The 12351-nt window shown below is 38.9% G+C and overlaps 1 long non-coding RNA gene across 1 annotated transcript; it reads left to right on the plus strand.

Moving 5' to 3' along the window:
* The first annotated feature begins 9784 nt into the window (after positions 1 to 9784).
* LOC108291550 lies at positions 9785 to 12092 on the plus strand. The gene is made up of 2 exons (XR_001819946.2): positions 9785 to 9836; positions 11732 to 12092. It is a non-coding gene; the product is annotated as an uncharacterized LOC108291550 (long non-coding RNA).
* The last annotated feature ends 259 nt before the right edge of the window (positions 12093 to 12351 follow it).

Here is a 12351-nt window from a genome sequence, read left to right on the forward strand (position 1 = left end):
TGTGTGGGTGCATATTTGAGATGTCCAGTTGCCTGCAAGGTAGGCAGATGCCACTGTTATGTAACCCTCAGGAGCATTATCCACCAAAAAGGAAACATGCATGGTGCCTCCAGAAACCCTACTCACCCTGTATTCTCCTAAAATTGAGTCATTTTAAGTGACTTTAACTAGCACATTGACCAAATATTTTTTCAAAATCATTTGATGCAATTATTGTACATTAAATTCAGATATTTGTAAATTTAAGATTATATATATATATATATATATATATATATTCCCATTTATTTATTTTATTGCATTTTAGGTTTTGGGGTACATGTGAAGAACATGCAAGATTGTTGCATAGGTACACACGTGGCAGTGTGATTTGCTGCCTTCCTCCCCATCACCTACCTCTGGCATCTCTCCCCTTGCTATCTCTCCCCAGCTCCCCACCCCCCACCGTCCCTCCCCTATTTCCCCCCAACTGACCCCAGTGTGTAGTGCTCCCCTCCCTGTGTCCATGTGTTCTCATTGTTCAACACCCGCCTGTGAGTGAGAACATGTAGTGTTTGATCTTCTGCTCTTCTGTCAGTTTGCTGAGAATGATGGTTTCCAGGTTCATCTATGTCCCTACAAAGGACCCAAACTCATTGTTTTTGATGGCTGCATAATATTCCATGGTGTATGTGTGCCACATTTTCCCTATCCAGTCTATCATCGATGGGCATTTGGGTTGGTTCCAGGTCTTTGCTATTGTAAACAGTGCTGCAATGAGCATTCGTGTGCACGTGTCCTTATAGTAGAACGATTTATAATCCTTTGGATATATACCCAGTAATGGAATTGCTGGGTCAAGTGGAATTTCTATTTCTAGGTCCTTGAGGAATCGCCACACTGTCTTCCACAATGGTTGAACTAATTTACACTCCCACCAACAGTGTAAAAGTGTTCCTATTTCTCCACATTCTCTCCAGCATCTATTGTCTCCAGATTTTTTAATGATCGCCATTCTAACTGGCGTGAGATGGTATCTCAATGTTGTTTTGATTTGCATTTCTCTGATAACCAGTGATGATGAGCATTTTTTCATATGTTTGTTGGCCTCTGGTATGTCTTCTTTTGTAAAGTATCTGTTCATATCCTTTGCCCACTTTTGAATGGGCTTGTTAGTTTTTTTCTTGTAAATCTGTTTTAGTTCTTTGTAAACTCTGGATATCAGCCCTTTGTCAGATGGGTAAACTGCAAAAATTTTTTCCCATTCTGTTGGTTGCCGATTCACTCTAATGACTGTTTCTTTTGCTGTGCAGAAGCTGTGGAGTTTGATTAGGTCCCATTTGTCTATTTTGGCTTTTGTTGTCAATGCTTTTGGTGTTTTGGCCATGAAGTCCTTGCCTACACCTATGTCCTGAATGGTTTTGCCTAGATTTTCTTCTAGGGTTTTTATGGTGTTAGGTCTTATGTTTAAGTCTTTAATCCATCTGGAGTTAATTTTAGTGTAAAGTGTCAGGAAGGGGTCCAGTTTCTGCTTTCTTCTGACTCTGGCTTTTGTCATATAGAAATTTCCATTTTATAATTATCTTTGAAGTTACTGGAAACTATCTTCTCAATATTCCAGTAGAATATTAATTATTTCTATTAATAAAACATTTTTATCTTTCAAGAGTTAATTGCTACATTTATCATTTAAAAAATTTGTTCATTAGTTCCCACAACAAATATTTTTTGAATATCTCTATGAATTTCATTAAACTTGCTCTTCAAATGTTATAAATATTTTGGAACTTGAGTTACATCTTTTTCACCAAATGAGAATATTTCCTGAACATAACGTGTGTGTGTGTGTGTGTACGTGTGTGTGCTTACATTAAAAAATATCCTCACTACATGAACAACTAAACTTCCACAGATTATGAAAAATATAATCATTAAGAGGGGAGGTGAGGAGCAAGAACAAGGACGAGGGGAAGAAAGAAATATGCATTAAGGAAAGTCTGAACATCAGGGATATTACAGTAGCCTGATAGTAGTGGTGAATTCTGAATCTATCTGCCATTCTAAAGTGAATTAGAAGCAGTCAAGTCAAATAGCTAACAATCAACTGTAGAAAGGAAAATAGTTTTTCTCTACCCTCTCAGATTCAGTCACTCGGGGCCCATGAATTAAACTGACAAAAATCAGATTAGCAAGAGAAAAGACAGAGATAATATATATGTGTGCAACATGCATACACATGGGAGTGTTCAGTGATGAGTAACTCAAAGGGGTTACAGAAATTTGGGACTTATATATCGTCTTAGTAGGTGAAGATTGCAGGGAGACAGGCATTTACAAGAAAACAAATGACTCCTTAGAAGGGGGAAGAAAGGACACTTTATGGAAAAAAAAAAGTCACTTTTTGGAAAGATAAATGGGCCCTTAGGAAAATAGATAGTCTTGTGGCAATGTTGGTGTAGATACGCTGCTGACTTATCTCCAAGACCAATTGTTTCAGGAGAGGGGATTAGAGTTGCTCCCAGGGAGAGGATGTATAATAATTGAGTTATTTGGGTTCTTTTGGGAGGCTTTACTTTTAGGCAGATAAAGAATTTTAGGAACCTAAGTGTCTTCAGCTCAAAATAGTTTTTATGCTACAATGGCTAATTCTGGATCTCTTCACAGCAAATAAATAGAATCCATTATTGAGAAGCTCATATTTCCTGTCTTCCTGTGTTATTCTGTATTGATGTATTCAGTGAGAAACTCACTAATCTGAAAAAACCTGACACCCTTCATCTTTTTCAAGGCTCTAGAAACATTAAAGCTAATACCTTGAAGTCATCTAGGCCCTCCGGCTCTATGCACTCAGTGTATAAGCTTTTAATAAATGACAGCTGAATGTTTATGGGAGGAAATGACAAATTAGTGAACTAAAAATTTACACTGGGCTATATGAATACATTTTGTGACAGTATTATTGGCTGTTAGAATGGGTTTCAAAAAAAGAACAGACCTTGAAATTTACAAATTGAGGTGCTTTGTGTAATAAATACAAATCACATTTTTTTGAGTTTACAAAAGATCAATGAAAATAATCTAGATATATATTGTGAATTAAATATTATTGTAAAATGGCAAGTATATTTCTGAATTTAATAGCATTCAGAAAATATTTAACACTAACAAAATGTTTTTAAAAGTTATTTCTATAGATTTGTGCAACTATCAGGTTATCTTCTTGAAAATATTTTAGAGCATATATTGTATTATATATAGTACTATAGATATTAGCATACTAATCAGAACAAATTCTTAATTCTTTTCAATGAGTTAGCTTGGATGTGAACCCTAGATTTTTTTTTCCCATTTATTTATTTTATTGCATTTTAGGTTTTGGGGTACATGTGAAGAACATGCAAAATTGTTGCATAGGTACACACGTGGCAGTGTGATTTGCTGCCTTCCTCCCCATCACCTACATCTGGCATTTCTCCCCTTGCATCTCTCCCCAGCTCCCCACCCCCCACCGTCCCTCCCCTATTTCCCCCCAATTGACCCCAGTGTGTAGTGCTCCCCTCCCTGTGTCCATGTGTTCTCATTGTTCAACACCCGCCTATGAGTGAGAACATGTGGTGTTTGATCTTCTGCTCTTCTGTCAGTTTGCTGAGAATGATGGTTTCCAGGTTCATCTATGTCCCTACAAAGGACACAAACTCATCGTTTTTGATGGCTGCATAATATTCCATGGTGTATATGTGCCACATTTTCCCTATCCAGTCTATCATCGATGGGCATTTGGGTTGGTTCCAGGTCTTTGCTATTGTAAACAGTGCTGCAATGAGCATTTGTGTGCACGTGTCCTTATAGTAGAACTATTTGTAATCCTTTGGATATATGCCCAGTAATGGGATTGCTGTGAACCCTAGATTTTTAAGCATAACTTTAATATTTTTCTGGTGAAGTGTACAGTGCTTCCCATTGCCATCATGTGGATTAAAATAAGGGCACCCAGCTGATAAGTGGCTATACAGCTAGAACTGGTAATACGACTCTTGATACCCTGTTCAGTAACCTCTCTCCTACATAGTTGCAGTGGCCCCTGCCAAATATCAAGCATAATATATTTTAGGGGCAAAATGCAGCTGAGATTATATCCATCATTTCCTCCATTAGGGATAGATGTTTTAGTGTTATTTTTCCATTTTTCCTTAATGTTTGCTTCTTGTCATAGCCATCCTGAAATGGTGGCTGACTTATCCGTAATTTTACCCTGAACATTGCTCCAATTTCTTTCTCTCTCTTTTTTTTTGACAGTTTCACTTTGTCACTGGGGGCTGGAGTGCAGTGGCACAAACACAACTCACTGCAGTCTTGACTCCCAGGCTGATATGGTTTGGATCTGTGTCCCCACAAAAATATCACCCTGAATTGTAATCCCTAGTGTTGGAGGTGGGAACTGGTGGGAGGTGATTGGATCATGGAGGTGTTTCTCATGCATGATTTAACACCATCCCCTTTGAGCTATTCTCATGATAATGAGTGAGTTGTCATGAGATCTGGTTGTTTACAAGTGTGTAGCCCCTCTTCCCACCAGCTACCTCTTGAGACAGTTCCCTCTTTGCCTTCCACCATGATTGTCAGCTTTCTGAGGCTGTCCCAGAAGCAGAAGCAGCTATGCTTCCTGTACAGCCTGATGACCTGTGATCCAATTAAACCTCTTTTCTACCTGGTCTCAGGTATTTCTTCATAGCAATGCAAGAACAGACTAATACACAGGCTTAAACAATCCTCCCTTTCACCTTAGCCTTCTGAGGAGCTGGGACTACAGGTGTGTGCCACCATGCCTGGCTAATTTTTGTACTGTTTGTGGAGATGAGGTTTCACCATGTTGCCCAGGCTGGTGTTGAACTCCTGGGCTCAAGTGAGCCACTTGCCTCAACTTCCCAAAGTGCTGGGATTACAGGTGTGAGCCACCTTGCCTGGCCCATTGCTCCAGTTTCAACTCTCAATCTAAATTTCAGCTTTACTGGAACTGAACTAACACTCTTCTCACGGGTATTAGATTGAGCCACATGTAATCACTGATTTTGCAAAAATGGTGGCATCTCAGCAATTTTATATGGTTCAACCTAACATCTGCCTGCTATTTTTTCCTTGAGTCTCATTTTAAAAGTCTCTCACTAGGAGCCTTTCTCTAGTTTGATTCCTGTAAACTCATTTGGCATTTTGTAGTTATCTGACTGTATTTTGAAAAATTACTTATTTGGTTGTTTGGCTTTCATGTTAAGCTCTTTGAAGTTATGAGCCATGTTTTATTTATCACAATCGTAATCCGTACTGCCTGAGAATACTTCATTGAATGTGGTAGATATTACCACCATATCTGTTGAATAAATGTTGTAGATTAATTTTTTTTTTTGAGACAAAGTCTCTCTCTGCCGCCAGGCTGGAGTGCAGTGGTGCAATCTCGGCTCACGGCAACCTCCAACTCCCTGGTTCAAGCAATTCTCCTGCCTCAGCCTCCTGAGTAGCTGGAATTACAGGCACACACCACCATGCCCAGATAATTTTTGTATTTTTAGTAGAGATGGGGTTTCACCCTGTTGGCCAGGATGGTCTCGATCTTCTGACCTTGTGATCCGCCTGCCTTGGACTCCCAAAGTGCTGGGATTACAGACGTGAGCCACCGAATCCTACCGGGTTAAATTAAAAAAAAAAAAAAATTTTTGAGGGAGGGTCTTAGTCTGTTGCCCAGGCTGGAGTGCAGTGGTGCGATCTTGGCCCACTGCAGCCTGGACCTCCTGGGCTCAGGTGATCCTCCCACCTCAGCCTCCTGAGTAGCTGAGACCAGAAGCATGCATCACCATGCCCAGCTAATTTTTGTATTTTTAGTAGAAACGGGGTTTTGCCATGTTGCCCAGACTTGTCTTGAACTCCTGGACACAAGTGAATCTCCCACCTTGGCCTTCCAGAGTGCTAAGATTAAAGGTGTGAGCCACTGTGCCCAGCCAGGAATGTGATTAAATTCTAATCATGGATTCATTCAGTAAACAAATTAATTCAAAGCAAAAATAGCCTTGAAGACCAAGACAATATTATTTTTCTTAGGTTCCCCAAAACCCATCCCAATGCCTGATTCCTTGAATATTTCTTGAATGAACAGGTGTATTATTTGCATTAAACAATGTACACTTAGGTTTACAGATATATCACATACACAAATTATTATAAGATACAATCATTTCTGATAGTTGTAAGAATGCACACATCTATATCTAGGGTAATTCCTGGAGATGCTAACTGAAGTGGGCTTTAAAGACTGGTTAGATTTAGATGGGAGAAAACAAATTACAAGCTTAAAGAAAACAAAAAGTCAGAAGAAAGGAAGTTCAAAGTTAACATTTTTCTGTTTTTGTTTTCCAGGCCAAACTGAATTTATTAAAGTAATTGTTAATTCATATGCATAGAATAATAGATAAATTTGGTCCTTTTTCTTTTCAGCAAAATGTTTGAGACTCACACACATTATTGAATGTATCAGAAGTTTATTTTTTTTATTGATGAGAGCTATTCCACTGTAAGGTGCTATCAAAACTTGTTTAACCTTTACAGGCAATTGGGTTGTTTTCAATTTGAGAGTATTACTAATGAAGCTATATGGACTTTCTGGTACACATATATTTTGGGGCATATGTTTTCATTTCTCTTGGATAAATACCAAAGAGAGGAATTTCTGGTTATATGGCAGACGTACAGTTAAATTTGTAAATATCTGTAACAAAGTTTTTCCAAAATGGTTTTACCAGTTTATACTCCCACTAACATGTGAGGTTCAGTTTCTATATTATCCTCACCGTAATAAAACTTGCTATTAACATCTGTCAGGGTGACATGGAGTGGATAGTGTTTGCAACCAAGTTCCTACTGATGGTGTCTAGTCTCCACATGGATATTTTACGTTTGTCAAATTTTAATTCTTGAGTAGCAGCACTGTCTGTATCATATAATGTATAGCAGCCATCACATCAATCAAAAAGCACAAAGCAATCAAAAACTACTTAGATCTAGGAATTACTTTTTCTTTATTACTTATGAGACCTTGGGCATTCTTTTTTAAATTTAATCCTGGGATTTATAATCTATAAGATGATGATAGCAATATCTAAAATTACAGATTTGTTATAAGATGAATAATATGGTAGAATGCTAAAATGATACTTCTACAAAGGTAAAAGATTACTAAAATCTCTCTTACTCTTTCCACATATATTTATGAGTTAAATGTGTTATCTTAAAATTTTAAGGGGTATTTTACTAAGATTTTACTTTAATTATATCTTAAATAATTTTCTTACCTCTAAATAACCACTAGTGCCTAAAAACAGAATCACATTCTACATGCTTTCATATTTAATGTCACTTTTAAATAAATACATTTTTGAATGTTGTGATAGAGAATATTGAGATTTGCATATTTTAATATATATTGTAGATAATTCATTAATGTGCCACAGTTCCATGCAGCTAATAATCTCTGTATTACAGAAATAATTGTATAGTTCAACAACATCATGTATATATTTTATTAAGGTGATATTGTGACATTTGACAAGAAGTTATGAGTCCATCATTAGAAAGAAATAAGGGACGAGTTACATCAAATTACCTTGAAAGCTGAAATAATGAAATTCATTACCTTCAGTGTAACATGAGGATCCTGATGCTATTGTCTGTTTTCAATAGTACATAATATAATGCAATGGGAGTATTTATGTGACCATAAATGGTGACTTAATAGTATTTAAGAACACAGACTTTATTTTATTTCTTTTTTATTAACATATAATAATTGTACATATTTATGGGATATATATGGTATTTTGATACATGCATACAATGTTTAATAATAAAATTAGGTGATGTAGTTTGGATGTGTGTCCCTGCCCAAATCTCATGTAGAATTGTATCCTTAATATTAGAGATGGGGCTAGGGGGAGGTGATGGGATCATGGGGTAGATTCCTCATGAGTGGTTTAGTACTATCCCCTTGGTACTGTCTTCATGATCGTGAGTGAGTTCTTGTGATACTTGGTCATTTAAAAGTGCATGGCATCTCCTCCATCTCTCTCTTGCTTCTGCTGTGGCCTTGTGACATACCCACTCCCTGCTTTACCTTCCACCATGATTGTAAGTTTACTGAGGCATTCCCAGAAGCCAAGCAGATGTTAGCATCATGCTTCCTATACAGCCTGCAGAACCATGAGCCAATTAAATCTCTTTTCTTTAGAAATTACTCAGTCTTAGGAATTTCTTTATAGCAATGTGAGAATGGACTACATCAGAGTAATTGGGATATTCATAACCTCAAACATTGATTATTTCTTTTTGTTGAGAACATTTCAAATCTTTTCTTGTAGCTATTTTGAAATATACAATATACAATAAATTGACAACTATATTCACTTTACTGGTGGTATTGAACACTAGAACTTATTCCTTTTACATAATTGTATTTTGTACCCATTAACCAACTTTTCTTCTTTTCCCTTCCCCTTACCTTTTTCAGCCTCTGGTAACCACTATTCTACTCTCTACCTTCATGAGATTCTGTGCCTGCCCAGTTGTCTGTTGATTAAAAAGACCACCACATTTTGGTGGGCTGATTTGAAGCACCAACCATATCGTTTCTTCAATCTGTCTCACACATGGGGCTGTGTAGGAGCCTGATGGGACTGAGGACATTAAGGACATTGCATCAATCTGATCATCACATGTACACACACAGGCTTGTTAAATTGTTCTCAAAATGCTAACTCATAGCTCGACTGTCAATGTAATTCTTAAATCCACACAAATTTTAACTCAATTTTATGTTGCTCTTTTGCAGACCTGCCTTCTTCTCACCTCTGGGTTTTCCCTGTACCTGGGTTAGGGGCTTCCTTCTGAACTATATTATTCGTGTTGTGCAGCTGGTTGAGAGAGCAGGTCTCTTTGGTAAATCTATCCGTAACAAAGTTCAGTACTTTACATTTGCATTTTTTCATTCTACAACCTGCAGGCTGCTATGATCTGTTTCCTCATTTCAAATTTCTTTATGTGACTTTAGCTTCAAATAAGATTTGCCTACTTTGAAAATCATTGGTGAAGCACGTATGAATCTTACTCCAAACCCCTCTATGAGGAATAAACTGGACATTCTCAAGCGCTACCTAGTTTCTGTTTCTAAAGTCCATCCGGCTGAGTTTCCATCCTGGGAACGTAATCTCAGTGGTTTAAAGACTGTATTCACCTCTGCTACCTGACCCTGCCTCCTCCCCAAAAACCCTGTTCTGCATTTCATTTGAATCCGGCATTGTGCCAAGGTAGGGGTGGATGCCTACTGTGTTCTCTATTTTGACCTCTCAAGAGAGATTAAAGGACTTGCCTGAGTCACAGAGAGGTGAGACTGGAACTGGAAAAACCTGCATCTGAAGCCTCTGTATTTACCCACTGCTCTATAGTGTCTCTGCATCAATTTGAACAAATGACTCTCCCATAGCCTCCCCCATTACCAAACAGGGTTGGGGTGTATCAGGTAGGTTAGCTAATGGCACAAAAGGATGCTCCATGATCTTGGTATATCAGGATTATTTTCCATTCAGGTTTCTTTTGAAGAAAGATCTGGACCATAGGGTAAACAGTAAGAGGAAACACAACCTCTCTTTTTGGCACTCTCTCTCTTTCTATGAGTCCCAGGGCCTGATTGGTTCAGCACCAAGTGATGTCATAGTGACTCTGGTGACTCACAACTGCCCTCAGAACTTAGTGCCAACAGTCTGCAGGATTCTAGCGCTGGCCACCATCCCTGTCTTCCTTCCGGTTCAGTCCTGAATAAGGTGAGTGGAAGTTACTGGGAGAGGAGGTAGGTATATCCTGTGGCGAGGTGCCATCTGCACTGCATGTCGCCTTCCTAGACAGAGCCCTCAACTATCCTGACTTCAGAGCTTGTCCCTGGCTTGTGCAAAAATCCATTAAAATTTCTCCTTTGTGTAGATTAACAGTGTCCATTGCATCTTGCCTTCTCCCCTGGGTAGTGATCAGCAAATTTGGCCACTATGTTCCAATTCAGGAATTAGTTCCAGGTCAAATTTCCTACTTGGTTCTCAATCTTGCACCCATTCTTGGTCATGACTCTGCAAGTACTCCTTCTATAATACACAATTCATGTAAATGGAGTGTTTAGTTACAGAAACTGAACACTGCAATTAAACATTGCTGTGTCTCTCACATTTATCTAAACCCTCCCAAAGCTCAGTTCAGTGGAGCCCCTCCCAAAGTTCAGTGCAATGGAGATTCACACCTTTATTCTGTGGACCTGGGATGCAGGTGGGCTTTTAATGCTTTAGAAAATCTTATGCTAAAACTGAACTAGTTCCTTGAGACATCAAGCCATATTCCCTTCCAAATCTCTGATCTAGAATAACTATGTTGTTACCATTAAAATGTGACCCAGGTGGGTATTGTCTAGAGGCAGGACTTGGAATTTCCAGGGTGTCAGAGGGATAATGGTGAGGACAGCGCTTTGTGTTTTTTATAGTGTGGTTCTCATGAGGAACTAAAATGACTATTATGAGGAGATGTGGCTTGCCTCCACACAGGCTGCCCACTCAGTCTTATGTAACAACTGAGGAAATTTACAATCCTCTAAAGTGACCCAGGTCACACACTCCTTTTCTTGAGTGGCAGTGAAGGAAGGCTCAGTCCTTCAAGTTTTCTCCTAGCCCACACGGAACCATGTAAAGACCCTGAGGCCGCGTTCAGTGTTCTAAACAATTTGGAGAGGGACGATAACGTATTGATGTATTTTATTAACAAGGAAAGTGGAAAACTGTCTCTTAAGGAGCTGACATCCCAGAAATCCAAGGCAATCACCTAGGAAATAAGTCGCGAAAGGCTGATTGATAGAAGTTAAGCATGAAAACTTTGCATACTAGGTCAGGCACAGTGGCTCTCACCTATAATCCCAGTACTTTGGAAGGCTGAGGAGGGTGGATCACTTGAGCCCAGGAGTTCAAAACCATTCTGGGCAGCATAGGGAGACCCATCTCTACAGTACAAATAAATGAATACATAAATAAATTAAAAATTTGCACAATCTTCCAAATAGGCAATATTATAGAAATAAGCTATTCGATTTACATTGGTTGCAAACATTTTGAAATATCTAGAAAAATGATGAAGAAAAATATAAGGAAAACACACATGCCACTTTTTATGAGACTTCAGTTTGAATATTCATATAATATTTTAAAATACTACATTTTTCTGAAGAGAAAGATCAGTTTTTGCAATGGCATCAATTCACCTCTAAATAAATCAGTAAATCCAGTGCAATCCTGATAATAATTTATAGCAGAATTTTGAGTTTGTGTGTAACTGGAAGGCCAGATGAAATTATACTGCAAAAAATGTGAAGGATTGTACAAGATTATGCAAGAGGGGTAGCTTGTCATTGAGTGAGCTTGTCACTCAAAACTTACTCTGTCGTATTAGCGAATGAAATAGGAATTGATAGAAATGTCCATGGACCAACAAAGAGATTCTAGAGATATACTCATGCGTATGTGGAACTCAAAGAAATTATATAACTGGCATTTAAAAATCACAAGTTGCCACAAAGCTGACTTTTATAATCGTGTGTGTGTGTGTAGTAGGGAGAAGTGCAGAGAGGCTTCTGGGGCTACTTGATGTTTCTCCTTCAGGCAATTCTGGTTTCCATCAACTTTCACAGGTCTCTCTGCTGTGCCGTCTTCCTGAAGCCATCTGTGGAGTCAGGCAGTCATGGCTCAGGAACACTCTGAAGTCGGTCCCAGCACATCTGCACCGAGCATTAAGAGAAAAGCGGATGAATACTTAAAACCCAGCCTGGCCTCTAAATCCGTGCTGAGCGTTTTACTCAGTAGACAGCTTGGGAATCACAGAAATGATGCGGATCTGACAGAGTGGCTGTGGACACTGACACAAGCCACACCAGGGAGGAGCTGGCCTTTGCCAACACACCCCACAACCAACCCACCTCTGCTCCCTGGGGAGGATGGAAAATCCAAGAAAACGGTGTGGATCAATAAATCCTTTCCCTGATGCAACCATTACAAATGGAAGCTGTGTTCTCACTGCTTTTGGCTGGACATGGCCTTTGATTGATTACCTGGTTTCTTGACTTCTTTATATGTGTGTGTGTGTGTGTGTGTGTGTGTGTGTGTATACTTTAAGTTCTGGCATACATGTGCAGATCGTACAGGATTGTTACATAGGTATACACATGCCATGGTGGTTTGCTGCATGCATCCCCCCATCACCTACCTTAGGTATTTCTCCCAATGTTATCCCTCCCCAATCCCTCCATCCCCT

The sequence above is a fragment of the Cebus imitator genome, unplaced genomic scaffold (assembly GCF_001604975.1).
Source record: "Cebus imitator isolate Cc_AM_T3 unplaced genomic scaffold, Cebus_imitator-1.0 Scaffold458, whole genome shotgun sequence".
Classification (NCBI taxonomy): Eukaryota; Metazoa; Chordata; class Mammalia; order Primates; family Cebidae; genus Cebus; species Cebus imitator.